Consider the following 15,010-nt stretch of genomic DNA (forward strand, 5'->3'; position numbering starts at 1 on the left):
TAATTACCAGGTTCAATCTCTCCTTTGTCAACATTGGTTTAATTAGCTCGCAGTAACAAATCACAGAGGAGATGGGCCTGAAGAGATGACTAAAGCTTGAAGGAACATTCTTGCAAATTGACATTGGACCTTAAAGTCAAATCAAATGACAAACTTATACAAAAAAAGAATTAAATTTTTAATATCAGAACTGGGAGGGTAAGATTTAAATATTTATTTATCTTTGGAAGATAAAAACATTTCTAAGGCTATCTGCAGAGACATCTTTGAATAACAGAATCATGGAATAGTTAGGGTTGGAAGGGACCTTAAGATAATCAAGTTCCAACCCCCCTGCCATGGGCAGGGACACCTCACACTAAACCATGTCACCCAAAGCTCTGTCCAATCTGGTCTTGAACACCACCAGTGATAGAGCATTCACAGCTTCCTTGGGCAACCCACTCCAGTGCCTCATCACCCTCACAGTAAAGAACTTCCTTGTATCTAATGTAAACTTCCCCTGTTTAAGTTTTAACCCATTACCCCTTGTCCTATCACTACAGTCCCTGACAAGGAGTCCCTCCCCAGCACCCCTATAGGCCCCTCTCAGATACTGGAAGGCTGCTATGAGATCTCCACGCAGCCTTCTCTTCTCCAGGCTGAACAGCCCCAACTTCCTCAGCCTGTCTTCATACAGGAGGTGCTCCAGTCCCCTGATCATCCTCATGGCCCTCCTCTGGACTTGTTCCAGCAGTTCCATGTCCTTTTTACGTTGAGGACACCAGAACCGCACACAATACTCCAACTGAGGTCTCACAAGAGCAGAGTAGAGGGGCAGGATCACCTCCTTCGACCTGTTGGTCACGCTCCTTTTGGTGCAGCCCAGGATACGGTTGGCTTTCTGGGCTGCGAGCGCACACTGCCGGCTCATGTTCATTTTCTCATCGACCAGCACCCCCAAGTCCTTCTCTGCAGGGCCGCTCTGAATCTCTTCTTTGACCAACCTGTAGCTGTGCCTGGGATTGCTCTGACCCAGGTGTAGGACCTTGCACTTGTCATGGTTAAACTTCATAAGGTTGGTATCAGCCCACCTCACAAGCATGTCAAGGTCCCTCTGGATGGCATCCCTTCCCTCCAGCATATCAACCGGACCACAGAGCTTGGTGTCATCGGCAAACTTGCTGAGGGCGCACTCAATCCCGCTGTCCATGTCAGTGATGAAGATGTTGAACAAGACCGGTCCCAACACCGATCCCTGAGGGACACCACTCGTTACTGGTCTCCAGCTGGACATCGAGCCATTGACCACAACTCTTTGCGTGCGGCCATCCAGCCAGTTCTTTATCCACCGAGTGGTCCATCTATCAAATTAATGTCTCTCCAATTTAGAGACAAGGGTGTCATGCGCGACAGTGTCGAATGCTTTGCACAAATCCAGGCAGATGACGTCAATTACTCTGCCCCTGTCCATCAGTTCCAAAGCGCCATCATAGAAGTTCACCAAATTGGTCAGGCAGGATTTCCCCTTAGTGAAGCCATGCTGGCTGTCACCAAGCACCTTGTTGTTTTTCATGTGCCTTAGCATGCTGTCCAGGAGAATGTGCTCCAAGATTTTGCCAGGCACAGAGGGGAGACTGACTGGTCTGCAGTTCCCTGGGCCCCCCTGCCCTCCAGGGCTATATCCCACGGAACCTTACTAAGCAGTTTCCTGAAGAGGCCAAAGTCTGCTCTCCTGAAGTCCAGGGCAGTGAGCTTGCTGCACGCTCTTCTCACTGTCCTGAGGATCTTGAACTCAACCATCTTGTGATCACTGCATCCAAGGCTGCCCTGGAGAGTAACATTTCCAACCAGCCCTTCCCTGTTGGTGAGCACAAGGTCAAGCATAGCACCTCTCCTTTCGGCTCCTCTATTACTTGCAGAAGGAAGTTGTCCTCCACACAATTGAGGAACCTCCTGGATTGCTTGTGCCAGTCCATACCATCCCTCCAACAGATACCATGATGGTTGAAATCCCCCATGAAAACAAGGGCCTGTGAGCGTGAGGCTGTTCCTACCTTTCTACAGACTGCTTCATCCACAGAGTGCTCTTGATCAGGCGGTCTGTAACAGATCCCCACAGTAATGTCTCCCACGGCTGTTTTCGCTTTAACCCTGACCCACAAACTCTCTGTAAACTGCTCACCTGCCCCCAGAGTTCCATACTCTCCAGCCTATCCCTAACATAAAGGGCAACTCCCCCTCCCCGCCTGCCAGGCCTGTCTTTTCTAAAGAGCCTGTAACCTTCCATTCCAACACTCCAGTCATAGGAGCCATCCCACCATGTTTCTGTGATGCCTATTATATCATACCCCTGTAGACATGCACATATCTCTTCATCACATCACATCACACTCCTCTTGCTTGTTCCCCATGCTACGGGCGTTTGTATAGAGGCATCTGAGCTGAGCTCACACTAAACCATCACACACAAGGCTTCATCCAACCTGGCCTTGAACACCGCCAGGGATGGACCACTCACAACCTCCCTGGGCAACCGATTCCAGTGCCTCACCACCCTAACAGGAAAGAATTTCCTCCTTATATCCAATCTAAAGTTCCCCTGTTTAAGTTTTAACCTGTTACCCCTTGTCCTGTCACTACAGTCTCTGACGAAGAGTCCCTCCCCAGCAACCCTATAAGCCCCCTTCAGGTACTGGAAGGCTGCTATGAGGTCCCCACGCAGCCTTCTCTTCTCCAGGCTGAACAGCCCCAACTTCCTCAGCCTGTCTTCATACGGGAGGTGCTCCAGTCCCCTGATCATCCTCGTGGCCCTCCTCTGGACTTGTTCCAGCAGTTCCATGTCTTTTTTATGTTGAGGACACCAGAACTGCACACAATGCTCCAGGTGAGGTCTCACAAGAGCAGAGTAGAGGGGCAGGATCACCTCCCAAACCCCTGACTATGGCACCACTATTCTAACCCTTTATTAAACTGGCCAATCCTCCTAGCCAATTCTCCCTTTCACCCTGGAGAATTGACAAAAAGATCTGAGCTCCAGAGCCCCTAACCACCCCTCCCAGGGCTCTGTAGTCCTTCTTAATGTTCCCCAGTCTACTACTATCTGTATCACTAGCACCCACATGGACCACTAGAATTGGGTAACAGTCAGTGGGACCTACTAGAGCAGGCAGCCTCTCTGCAACATCCCTGATCCCTGCCCCTGGTAGGCAACACACCTCCCTTGAGACTGGGTCAGGCTGACAGATGGGTGCCTCTGTGCCTTTCAAAGTAGAGTCCCCTACCGCTATGACCCACTGCTTTTTCCTGGCAGCACCAGTAGTGATCTTCTTTACCAGTGCATCAGCCAGTTGTTCATGGTGTGAGTGTGTTTCCTCCTTGGAGCCCTGGAGAACTGCAAAGTGGTTCTGGCTGGGGACAACAAATCTGGGAGGAAGCCCCTTGCTTTTAATTGTCCTCTTCCTCCATTTTTGGTTGGGTTTTTTTGTTTGCTTGGTTGGTTGGTTTGTTTGTTTGTTGGGTTTTTGTTGGGGTTTTTTTTGTTTTTTTTTTTTTTTTTTTTGTTTTTTTTTTTTTTTTTTTTTGTTACTGTTTCCCAGCTTCCTGGGTTAACGGCCTCCTTCTTTCTTGTATGAGCTACAATGGATGCTTGGGGCCCCTGCACAGTTTGGGCCTGCAGCAGGCAGTGCTGCTTCCTCTCAGCTTCCCTTACATCTTGCAGCCCATTGACAGCACCCTGCAGCTCAGCCCCTGCTGCAGGAGGACCTGCACCAGGGAGCACCGAGTGCAGCCCTGCCCATCGTGCTCCCTCCCCTCACAAGCCCAGCGCAGGCACCCTCTGCACCCCGAGCTCCGCACTGCATCCTCCCCTCTCATCGGCTCTGTCTGGTGCCGGGGCAGCCAGGGCAGAGCTCCCACAGCGGGCCCCGGCTATGAAGGGAGTGCTCACGACCCCTCACCTGCTCGCGCTCCCTGGGCTTTCAACCAATCAGGGCTGGTGCCGCTCCTCCTGGCTCCGCCCCCTGTGAGTCAGCTGCTCGCGTCAGCTGAGCTGCCGGCTGCTGGGCAGGTCCTGTCGAGGGCCCAATACTTAGCTGCAATACCGTGAAGTACTGCTCTGTTAGCAAGGTCACCGGTAGATAGTGTGTTCTGTGGCTTAGAGTTAATTCCTTTTGAAGATAAAATGAATTAATTTTGCCCTAGGTTGGACTTGTGTCTTTGCTATGGTGTGGGAGCTGGATCTGCAGTGTAAACTGCAAACAGGATGAAGTCCAAATTGCAACTACTAGTCAGGTTTTAACTCCTTTAAATCATTCAGGTATGAATTTTCAATACAGTGTCCTTGAGCAAAAGATGGACAATGCTTTCTTCCTTTTTCAGTTTAGAAACAGTGTACGAAAATAGAGATTGTTATGAATTTCTTCTCCTATTTGCCATATTACCTACTAGTCTTAATTACACTTAGTGCTTTTATGGCACCAAGCCAAGTAATTAGATAATAAGTAATATCACGTAATGATTTTATTTCCTTTCCTGGAGTCTAGCAGCTGAGAGGATCTGCATAAGGTTTCTATTTAAAGCTTTTGAGCATGGGAATCTCATGGTTTTATCATGCTTTGAATGTTCTGAAACGTGAATATTGGTATAGTCTGTTTTTGGTTTAAAATTTAGGATATGCTTAGGAAAGCCGAGTGCTAAAGATCAGTTGGCAGCTTGCCTGGTGCAAATCTGAAATGCAGCAATAGCAATAGAGCATTTTCATGTGACAAATGGCTACTGTCTTCAAAGGTTCATTCAATTTCCTAAGAATAAACCAACTGTGAAAACAAACAGTTTTTTAGTTAAAGGGAAAATTTACAAAGGCATTAAGATGATTCAAGGGGCCTATGTGCCGTATTTACATTTAACAGTTTCCAGCCACTGTAAGTTAAGATTTTTGTGGCTGTATATTTAGGGTTGGTATTCAGCCACTTACTGCCCAGTCTTTTTTTCAACTAAATAAAAAGGAACATATAGGGTGTAGAATATTAAGAGAAACTGATTGAGCATTCCAAATAAAAAGCAGCTTGGTTTAACTACACTTAATATCTATTCCAGGAATGATACTCCAGACTAAGAGAAATTGTCTTTAAAGGACATGTAACCTCTGATGTTATGAAACTGCATTTCTTTCTTTTGTTTTCTTTTTCCAAGAAGAGTATGTCTTCAATTTGTAAATCTCAGCTTGGTGAACTCAATTTATTTGACCCAGTTATGATGCTACGGTAATATAAATAAATGACAACATGGTTTCCACAGCCTGAGTAGTACTGACGTGGCAGTGCAGGGTTCAGTGTACTAGACATCTGTAAATAACAAAACAGTGCAGCTAAAGGCATTTTACTTTCCACTTGGAAAATGGAATCATAGAATCATAGAATAGTTAGGGTTGGAAAGCACCTCAAGATCATCTAGTTCCAACCCCCCTGCCATGGGCAGGGACACCTCACACTAAACCATGCCACCCAAGGCTTCATCCGACCTGGCCTTGAACACTGCCAGGGATGGAGCAATCACAACCTCCCTGGGCAACCCATTGCAGTGTCTCACCACCCTGACAGGAAAGAATTTATTCCTTATATCCAATATAAACTTCCTCTGTTTAAGTTTGAAAAAAATCCTTAACCAGGCAGTAAAAAATCCTCTAACCTACTTAAGATTACTTCTTTTTTTTTTTTTTTTTTAATATTTTTATTTAAAACTATAATCAGTCACATTTCATTAACATGAAAAAAACATTTTGGTTTTATTACTGGTCTCTGTTATGGAACATATTAGTGAAAACATACTCTAATAGTACATTGTATTGATATTTAACTACAAAATAATTTGTTCGTGTGCATTGTACAATACTCCAAGTTTCAAGTAGGAAACTTTGATTCATAGTGTGATTCTTAAGTTGGTTGCATGCAGCAGTTTCCATAAGTCTTCTTCCCAATTATTTAAGGATTGATCACTAGTGGAATGCACAATTAACAGGCAATTATTTAAATTACTGCAAATGTTGGCAGCATGATCATTGAGAAGATGATGCTGCAGCCTGAAAAATGTGACACCAGGAAGTACTGATGGATGCACCTAGCAGGTTGCAGCAGAGTGCACAGCTCCTCTGTCAATGTGCAATGTGACACAAAGCACAAAGTTGTATGAGTAAGTTTCTCAGTCTGAAGTAATGTCTGCTTTTCCTTCCTCCCTTCTCATATATAAAACACTAAATGTAGTAACATGGTGAAGTTTCCTTTAGCCTCATTTAGATCTCTGTAGAATCCCTTGAATGGAATCTGAGGTGGTTTTAATGGCAATGTTAGCTTGTTGGGATGCAGAGTTCAACAAGAACTCAACATTGTAGTGAGCAAGGAAGAATGAGAGGTGGGATGAGACTGGGCCTATAGTTTAACTTGTACATGACTGTGTTTTGAAGACAAAAAAAGAAAAAGTAATGGCAGATGAATAAAATTCAAGATCTCCCACTGCTGCTTGTTTTGAATGTCCAAGCCCACTATACAGTCATAGAATCATAGAATACCAGGTTGGAAGGGACCACATGGATCCTTTGACTAATCTCTTCTTTTCATGAAGGCTGTATCAGTTACATCTAGTCCATGATGTAAATGCCCACATCTTCACCTGGGGACTCTCTTCAGTGGTTGGTCTGTGTAGGCCAGATTAGCTTTACTGCTTACTTGAAAGCCTACAAATTAAGCCCCTAACAAGCACGGGCTCTCATTCTTCTTGACCAAGGTAGTTGGATGATCCAATAAAACAGAGATAGTCCTGACTTGTCCTCATCCTCAGAGAAACAGTGATCCTTTTTTTGTACAAGTCATCCAGAAATATCAGTCCAAACAAGTAGTGTTTTTTATCAGCAGCTACCTTTAACGGAAAACTAAATAGGTGCTAGTAGCTGTGATTCTTGTGCTCAGATGATCTTGCTGGGTCTGTTTAAGGGACCAGACTCCATTCAGGCTTATACAAAGCCAGGAGAAAAATCTTATGTCCCTAAGAATATTTATGTATGTGCACACATGGCATTGCATATATTTTGATGCTTTAACATGTTTTCTGGGAACCTTCACTATAGCCCTTATTCTCTCTTACCTGTTCTAGTTAACATTTTGTCATGGTGCATATAAAGAATGTAGAGATAGAAGTATTCATTATATGGGATTATAAAACAAGGTAAAGTTCATAGAATCATAAATGTCCTCCAGAGCTCATCTAGTCTGGCTCCCTGCTAACAGCATGTCTAATTAGATCAGACTGCTCAGACTCTTCGAGTTTTGAACACCTCTGAATACGAAGATACCACAACCTCTCTGGGCAGTATGTTCCAGTATTTAAGGTGATTTTTTAATTCTAATATCTGATTGGAATTTCCCATGTTCCAGTGTGTGTGTCTGCTGTCATTTGTCCTATCCCAACTGTTTCTGAATTCTTGTGTATATCTGAAGCGGGTAAAGTATCCTGAACTTACCTTCCTCTACTGTGTGTCCTGCTTCAGTCCCACAGGCTCTGATAGTAGACTTGGGGGACTAGGAAAGCCTAAGGACAAGCCTTACCTGTCAAAGCTGAGACAAAACAGCCATTAAGTGTGTTGTCTTCTCTCATATCCCTGTGCATGAAGTCCCCTGCCCACTTGAGCAATGAGCCCACATGCTCCTTATCTTTTCTTTTGCTGCCAATATAATTATAAAACCTTTTCCTGTTGCCCTTCACCTCCCTTGCTAGTTTCACCTCTGTCTGAGCTGTGGTTTTGCAAACTCTACTGCAGGCAAAATCTTCAGTTTCCTCTCAAACAGGCTGTACTGCTTCCACCTTCTGGGTCCTTCTTTGTGTTCGAGCACAGCCAGGAGCTCCATGTTCACCCATACTGGCCTTCTGCCATGCTTGCTCAACTTCCCATTCTTTGGAATGGATTAGCACATGTTTGCATTTTGGGATTTTTTTCAACATTCTAAAGCTCACCAGTGATCAACTACAACAGAGCAGGGACCAGGCCCTGAAGGCATTACTACATTTCACCTACAAGAACTCTGCTTTTCTAAGAATTGATTACTCCTCTTTCTGGAGAAAACTCTGGCTCTGAATAGTATATACCGAGTTTTTAATTAAAAAGCCCCCCAAGTTCATTGCAGCACAATCATTTGTTACAAAAGTGGTGATATCATTCTGGTTACAGGACTACAGACCAACAGCAAACAATAACATAATTTTTCTTTGTAAAGTCAAAGTTCTGCAATAAGTCCCTAGGGCATAGGGGAATACATGCAAGATCTTCCTGTCATAATAGTAAATTGAATGACTTTGCCAGAAATTAATCAGGAGGATAGGATTGTTCTCTTCAAACTTAAAATAAAAAAATCCTTGGAACTCCTTCACATAACTTTATTTTTCCTACTTCCAAAGTTGAAAGGTGACTGGAAAGTAATGTGAGAATGACAAAAATATTAAACCTTTAGAACAGAAAATATCCACCCAGTAGCAGTCAAGTTCTTCAGATAAGTACTAAAACTGCTGTGTGGTGATTCTTTTTCTGAGTCTCTGCCTAAACTACGAACTTAAGGTTGGTCTAGTGTCTATAGCGTACGCCCAGGCACATTTGAAATTCAGCTCCCTAGTCCTCAGCAATTACAATGACTTTTTTTTTTTTTTTTTGTGGCTACTGTTTCAACTTCCAATAGAGTCAATGGAGAGAGATTACAGAATTACAGAATCACTGAGGTTGGATGGGAACTCTTGGGATCACGTACTGAAGCATGTTCACCTTGAGCAGGTTGTCTAGGATCATGTCCTGTCACATTCTGAGTATCTTCACAGGTGGAGACACCACAACATCTCTGGGTAACCTATTACAGTGTTCAGCCGCCATCACAGTAAAGAAGTGTAGCCCACTTTCCAGAGATCCACCTTTTGAAATCCACCAGAGTGCCAATGGTTTATTCACTTATTAATTATACAGTATTTTACTGCCCTCATTCACTCGGGATCCTAACTCCCCCACTTCTGTGAGGATACATTTGGATTTTATATAAGAAAACCACCACCACAGAACAGTACAAAAGCTCCCTGTTTGTATAATCGCTTACAGTTTTCAGTATCTACAGTACTTTGCCATGAAGTAGGCATTTAGATGAACTTGAAGCTTAGGGTTTATATCAGATCACCTGCATATAGGAGGTTATTTTGGCTATAAGCTGTACAGCAACCTGTTTTGGGAACTGGCCATTCAACAGTCATGAATATAACAGTCAAAGCATGAGGCAGAGATTGCTTTCACTAAGAAACTAGTCTGGTCAATTGGACATGGTTCTGCTGACCTTTGCAAGGCATCCTTGTCTCTAAACTGGAGAGACATAAATTTGATGGATGGACCACTCGGTGGATAAAGAACTGGCTGGATGGCCGCATGCAAAGAGTTGTGGTCAATGGCTCAATGTCCAATTGGAGAACAGTAACAAGTGGTGTCCCTCAGGGGTCACTGCTGGGACTGATGCTTTTCAACATCTATTTCAGTGACATGGACAGTGGGATTGAGTGCACCCTCAGCAAGTTTGCTGACAACACTAAGTTATGTGGTTTGGTTGATATGCTGGAGGGAAGGAATGCCATCCAGAGGGACCTTGACACGCTTGAGAGGCAGGCCAATGCCAACTTCATGAAGTTCAACCACGACAAGTGCAAGGTCCTACACCTGGGTTGGAGCAATCCCAGGCACAGCTACAGGCTGGGCAGAGAAGAGATCCAGAGCAGCCCTGCGGAGAAGGACTGGGGGGTGTTGGTCGATGAGAAACTGAACATGAGCCGGCTTCAGTGTGCGCTTGCAGCCCAGAAAGCCAACTATATCCCAGGGAGCCTACCAGGGATGCTGAAGAGGGAACTTCATTAGGGACTGTAGTCATAAGACAAGGGGAAATGGGTTAAAACTTAAACAGGGGAAGTTTAGGTTAGATAAAAGGAAGAAGTTCTTTACAGTGAGGTGGTGAGGCACCACCATTGTTATTCCACATGGAAAAAAAACTGTGAAAGAGTATTTTTTTTTTTTTTGGATATTGGCTTCCATTCTTTTCAGCTTTTGTTTTTTCTGTGTTAGGGACAGATCTGTAAGGCTTTAAGGAGTTAGGTACCAATTGCTTTGAGAAACCTCCACTTCTGTGTCCTGTTGTTCTAAATACTTTGGGTCACAGCAGGCTGCTTTCTGTTGACTTTCGGACAAGGCTATACACGTGAAACAGCAAAAATAATGGAGATTCACCTAATTATCTTTGAGCAACTCAAAGAGATGGAGGAATTCTAGCTGTTACATTTGGAATTAAACATTTAGTGCAATGAGAGATGCCCTCATGTATTGCTCCTGGCCGATCCTTTAGATCAGCTAGAGACATGCATTCTTCCCAGGTCCCATCTCCCGTCTGCCAGTTTCCTGTATACCCGTAAGATGCTGGGATGTAAGACAGCCCAGGTGGCACTAGGTCAGAATGTCAAAAAAATGAATTGCTCCTCGCGTTTAGAGATCCCATTTGGTTGTGAGCACCCTCACGCTGAGCTCCATCTTGCTCTGCCCCAGCCCTGACAGCGAGCAGGAGGCCCAGGGGAACAGGGGTGGAACAGGACAGTGAGGACCTGTGAGGTGAGCACAGCCTCAGGTCAAGAGGCTGTGTTCCAGCGAGTGAGAGCGAACTCTCTGGGTTGGCTGTTTTCCTCATGGGCCTGAGTTGTGGGGTTTTCTCTTCCCACTGCTTTTAACAGGGGTGAAAAGCAACAGCCATTTTTACGAGCAGCCAAGGGAAGAGGCTTCCATCAGCCCTGGATCTCCCCAGTGATGTGTCAGCAGACAGAATGTTGGTAGTGGCAGAGTCCTGGGGTATAGAACTTTGGTGGTGGTGTCCCACTGAACAGAATCTTAGTGATGGCAGTTTCACAGAGCATAGAATGCTGGTGGGAGCCATGTCCTGGCAGATGGAATGTTGGTGGTAGCAGCGTCACAGGGGATAGAACGTTGGTGGCTGTATCCCAAGTGATGGAATGCTGGTGTGGCCGTTCCATTCCACAATGGTTGGTAGCATAGATACCAGCACGGGTATATAAAGGGCTGCGCGGTGACAAGGGCCAGAGCAGCCTGGAGGCGAGCAGTCTCGTGAGCCAGGGCTGAGGTGAGAGGGCAGGAGGAAGGCAGGGAGGGGAGGGCCGGGCTGCTGGGCCCGGGCAGGGAGGCAGCGGCTGCCCCATGCGTGGCAGATGGTGGCCGCTCCTCCTTTCACTTCCAGAGCCAGAAGCTCACACAAGGGCAGGACCGGAACAGGGCGCACTCCTGACCGCGGCCACACAGCCAGACACTCGCCTCCTGCTGCAAGGACACAAAGTTAAGCCTCGGAGTGTGGCAGGGCCCTGCGCAGGGGTTGCGCGTGGTGGGCAGTGGTGGCTGCTCTGCAGTTATCTTCTCTTTTGCAGCCACAGGCACGCAATGGGCCAGGATCAGACCATGGCGGGCTCCGGTCCTCAGCCATTCGTGCGCAGATTCACTACCTTCCATAAGGACGCCGACACAAAGATAAGTGATGGAGTCTGGCAGAGCCCTGGGCAGTGGTTGCCCCGAGACCTCACCTGGAGTATTGTGTGCAGTTCCGGTGTCCTCAACAGAAAAAGGACATGGAACTGCTGGAACAAGTCCAGAGGAGGGCCATGAGGATGATCAGGGGACTGGAGCACCTCCCGTATGAAGACAGGCTGAGGAAGTTGGGGCTGTTCAGCCTGGAGAAGAGAAGGCTGCGTGGAGACCTCATAGCAGCCTTCCAGTACCTGAAGGGGGCCTATAGGGATGCTGGGGAGGGACTCTTCATCAGGGACTGTAGTGACAGGACAAGGGGTAACGGGTTAAAACTTAAACAGGGGAAGTTTAGATTGGATATAAGGAATAAATTCTTTCCTGTTAGGGTGGTGAGGCACTGGAATGGGTTGCCCAGGGAGGGTGTGAATGCTCCATCCCTGGCAGTGTTCAAGCCCAGACTGGACGAGGCCTTGGGTGGGAAGGTTTAGTGTGAGGTGTCCCTGCCCATGGCAGGGGGGTTGGAACTAGATGAACTTAAGGTCCTTTCCAACCATATCTATTCTATGATTCTATGGTGAGCCAGAGCAGCTGCTGTGAGGTTTCTTCTTTTATCTTCTGCAGGCACAGGTGCAGAGCAGAACCTGACAAGACCATGGCACGCTCACTCCTTTCTCTGCGTGGCCGCTCAGCCAGAGGTTTCTGTAACTTTCAATAAAGACCTAAAGACAAGGAACCACAGCCAGCCAGCACCACGTCGTCTTTCCTCAGGCAGCTGGAAGCTCCTCACAGCCATGGAGAAGGGGAGCTCCGTGCCACTCACCCTCCCTGTGTCAATCTGACCTGGAATAAAATTTTCTGATTTGTGAACCAATGGCTGATTCTTCTGCTTTGTGTGGTCTTTGGGGGCAGATCTCCTAGGCCTTTTCCTTAGTGCCATACATTCATAGAATGGTTTAAGCTGGAAGGGCCCTTCTAGTCTAACACCCCTGCCATGGGCAGGGATACCTTCCACTAGAGCAGGCTGCTCAAAGCCACATCCAACCTGGCCTTGAACACTTCCAAGGATGGGGCAGCCACATCATTTTTGGGCAACCTTTTCCAAAGGTTACTTTAGGTATTGCAAGGTTGCTATAAGGTCTCCCTGGACTCAACTTTCTGTTGACTTGCAGTGAAGGCTAAACACTTGAAATCACAAAAATGATGAAGGTTCACCTAATCCATATCCTTGAGGCCAGGGCAATGGGCGTGGAACAGGACAGTGAGGACCTGTGAGGTGAGCACAGCCTCAGGTCAAGAGGCTGTGTTCCAGCGAGTGAGAGCGAACTCTCTGGGTTGGCTGTTTTCCTCATGGGCCTGAGTTGTGGGGTTTTCTCTTCCCACTGCTTTTAACAGGGGTGAAAAGCAACAGCCATTTTTACGAGCAGCCAAGGGAAGAGGCTTCCATCAGCCCTGGATCTCCCCAGTGATGTGTCAGCAGACAGAATGTTGGTAGTGGCAGAGTCCTGGGGTATAGAACTTTGGTGGTGGTGTCCCACTGAACAGAATCTTAGTGATGGCAGTTTCACAGAGCATAGAATGCTGGTGGGAGCCATGTCCTGGCAGATGGAATGTTGGTGGTAGCAGCGTCACAGGGGATAGAACGTTGGTGGCTGTATCCCAAGTGATGGAATGCTGGTGTGGCCGTTCCATTCCACAATGGTTGGTAGCATAGATACCAGCACGGGTATATAAAGGGCTGCGCGGTGACAAGGGCCAGAGCAGCCTGGAGGCGAGCAGTCTCGTGAGCCAGGGCTGAGGTGAGAGGGCAGGAGGAAGGCAGGGAGGGGAGGGCCGGGCTGCTGGGCCCGGGCAGGGAGGCAGCGGCTGCCCCATGCGTGGCAGATGGTGGCCGCTCCTCCTTTCACTTCCAGAGCCAGAAGCTCACACAAGGGCAGGACCGGAACAGGGCGCACTCCTGACCGCGGCCACACAGCCAGACACTCGCCTCCTGCTGCAAGGACACAAAGTTAAGCCTCGGAGTGTGGCAGGGCCCTGCGCAGGGGTTGCGCGTGGTGGGCAGTGGTGGCTGCTCTGCAGTTATCTTCTCTTTTGCAGCCACAGGCACGCAACGGGCCAGGATCAGACCATGGCGGGCTCCGGTCCTCAGCCATTCGTGCGCAGATTCACTACCTTCCATAAGGACGCTGGCACAAAGTTAAGTGATGGAGTCTGGCAGAGCCTTGGGCAGTGTTGTCCATGGTGAGCCAGTGCGGCTGCTGTGTGGTTTGTTATCCTTGTTTTTTTGGAGATGCAGGCCTAGACAGCAAATGGACCAGGACATGGTGCACTCCTGTCCTCAGATAAATAGATGGAGATAATGGTTGTTCACCTAATATTCATGCATTTGAGGAGAATGTGGATATTGACAATGAGATGACACAGTTGTAAATTTAACTACCAGAACTACGCAGACGCCAACAGGCACAGGTCTAGACCATGGCACGCTCACTCCCATCTCTCCGTGGCCGCTCAGCCAGATATTTCTGTAGCTTTCAATAAAGACCTAAGGACAAGGAAGCACAGACAGCATCAGCCTGCACCGCGTCATCTTCCTTCAGGCAGCTGGAGGCTCCCCACAGCCATGGATAAGGGGAGCCCTGCACCGCTCTCCCTCCCTGTGTGAAACTGACCTGGAATAAAATTTTCTGGTTCCTGAACCATTGGCTGATTCTTCTGCTTTGTGTGGTCTTTGTGTGGGGGCAAATCTGCTGGGCCCTTTCCTTATTATCATGCAGTTATAGAACACTTTAAGTTGGAAGGGACCTTCTAACCCAACACCCCTGCCATGGGCAGGGACACCTCCCACTAGACCAGGTTGCTCAAAGCCCCATCCAGACTGGCCTTGGACACATCCAGGGATGGGCTAGCCACACCTCCTTTGGGCCTCCTGCTCCACTTTCTCACCACACTCACACTGAAGAACTTCTAACGTCTAAATATAACCTCTTGCAATTTATAGTCACTTCCTCATTATCAATACTTGCTCTTATAAAAAGTCCATCTCCACAGTTATTGTAGGCCCCTTTAGTTGTTGAAATGTTGCTATAGTGGCTCCCTGGAGCCTTCTCTTCTCCAGCCTGAATAAGACCGGTTCTCTCAGTCTGTCTTCATAGGAGAGATGCTTCAGATCCTCTTCTGGACTTACTCCAGGAGGTTGGTGTCGTCACTGGAGATGAGTGCAAACTGGATGAGTGCAAGAACTGGAGCTGCAAACTGCCTTGAGCCATACATAATCAAGGACTTGCCAAGACGCTGCACACACACCAATTCTACTTTTGACTTAGATCCTTTCTGAATGCAGCCACTGGAACTAGGTTTATACTTACTATATCAAAACCTTAAGAATAGGTGCTATTTTACAGCTACAATCAGTGAATTAGAAACCTTTCTGGTTACTTCCATTGTGTT

Source organism: Lathamus discolor, chromosome 4 (assembly GCF_037157495.1).
Source record: "Lathamus discolor isolate bLatDis1 chromosome 4, bLatDis1.hap1, whole genome shotgun sequence".
In the NCBI taxonomy this organism is placed as follows: Eukaryota; Metazoa; Chordata; class Aves; order Psittaciformes; family Psittacidae; genus Lathamus; species Lathamus discolor.